General features: G+C 21.0%; 1 protein-coding gene across 1 annotated transcript in view; it reads right to left on the reverse strand.

Annotated features, from left to right (window-relative positions):
* The window catches only part of LOC117174576 (E3 ubiquitin-protein ligase RNF34), a 17,689-nt gene that overhangs the window by 1,103 nt on the left and 14,510 nt on the right, over positions 1-2,076 (reverse strand). The window lies entirely within an intron of this gene.

The following is a 2,076-nucleotide window of genomic DNA, read 5'->3' on the forward strand; positions in this document are numbered from 1 at the left end:
AACAGTACAAAATCCAAATCAATTAATATAAATTCAATAGATGAATTAAAATTAAATCGTTCCATGTAAATGCAATTAAATTGAATTCATAAAAAATAGATACTTAAATAATAATTTATTAATTCATTCTTAATATTATTTCAATTAAATTAATTCAATTCAAAACCAATTTAAAATTGCATTATTTCTTTTTTTATAAATGAAGAAAATGTACAATTGAAATCATAAAAATGCAAAAGAATTCATCAAAATACAAGGTAATTTGAAATAATTGAGGATTGAAAGGAATTCAGAAGAATTCAAACGAATTTGAGAATTCGAAAATTTAAAAAAAAATATTTTGGATTTTAGCTAAGTTTATATAATTTATTGAAATAATGATTAACAATTAAATTCAAAATATCTCGAAGGAATTGAAAAGAAAATAACAAGTTTAAAAGGCCCGAAAAAAGCAAGAAAGTTAAAAAACACAATGAGAAATTTTAAAAAATTCAAGAGAATACCAAAGAATTAAAAACAAAAATTGCATAAAAATTCAAAATAATTTTAATGGAAATCAATATAAATCTTTCAACTGAACAAAAAATCAATTTAATAAAATTTAAATAAATTTAATAAAAAATAAGGATTAATTTCATGCAAATCAATATAAATTCAATAGAGGAATTTGAAGTATGAAACTCATGTGGAGTGCGAATATGAAAGTGTTCAATGGAAAATTAACATGATTTTTTGAAAAAGTTTCTAGTTTTCTAACCGAATATTTTTAAAGTGTTAAACATGAACTTTAATGTTTATTTAAAATCTTATTCTTTACACTATGAACTATAGTAAATTCTGAATTATTAGAACCCGTTATTTTCGTCTGAAAAGTCTACTATTAAATTTTTGGTTAAGAATTTATAATTTTGCTTTACAATTTTATTATTGGGTTTAAAATTCAATCATTTTGATGAAAATTAACAGTTTGGTTCAAAAGTCATACATAGTTGAAAATTCAACAATTTTGATGAAACATCGTATTTTTTTACTGTCAAAATTAAACAATTTCATTGACATTTCTTTCTAGAGTAAATTTTTTTAATGAAAATTAAAATATTTTGATGGACATCAATATTTTTTTTTTTTAAATTCAAATATTTCTCTAGAAATTCTACCCTTTTTGGTTAAAAGTGTAAGTGACTGGTCAGAAATTAATATATTTCGATCGAAAATTCACTTTTTTGTTGGAAATTCTACAATTTGATAACAATTTGAACTAGTTGGTTCAAAATTTAATTAGTTTGTTGAAAACTCGTCTATTTGGAAGATAATCATTTTTAAAAAAATGAAAGTGTTTGCTAGAAAATTCATCTGTTTTGGTTCAGGATTCAAATGTTTTTTTTTTGTTTGTTAAATCCAACAGTATTTTATTTTAAATACAAATTTATTCTTATTGAAATATCAACTATCACAACAACTAACAGTACTTTCTCAAAAGTTCCTTTTTAAGGTGAAGATACATAATTATTGTTGAAATTTAGTTTTATTGGTTAAATTTGGTTTAAACATTTAACTTATTTGTTGAAAATTACCTGTTTGATTAAAAATTCATATTCTCAGGTTGAAAGTTCAACTGTACAGTAAAAAAATCGTCTTTTTGGCATGAAAATTCAATAATCCAACCGTTTTTTATTGTATATTTAAATACTTTTTCCGTTGAAACATCAACCTTTCAATTTTTCATTGAAAATTCATCTATTAAACATTCATTTTTTGGTTGAAGATTCATAATGTTATCAGAAAGTTTCATTGTTTTTTTTGTAACAAATTTATTAGTTTAAATGGAAATTTAACTATTTTGTTGAAAAATTCAGCAGATTAGTTAACATTTAACTATTTTGTTAAAAAATCGTCGTTTTGGCTTGAAAATTAAGCAATTTGATAAAAAATTTAATTATTTGGTATAAAATTAAACTGCAGAAAATTAATTTTTTATGAAAAAATCATTCATTAGTTACTCGACTTTTGTTCAAACATTTACTTTTTTAGTTTGAAAATTAAACTATTTATTTAAAACGTTTTACAAAAAATAAA

This window comes from Belonocnema kinseyi, chromosome 1 (assembly GCF_010883055.1).
Source record: "Belonocnema kinseyi isolate 2016_QV_RU_SX_M_011 chromosome 1, B_treatae_v1, whole genome shotgun sequence".
Classification (NCBI taxonomy): Eukaryota; Metazoa; Arthropoda; class Insecta; order Hymenoptera; family Cynipidae; genus Belonocnema; species Belonocnema kinseyi.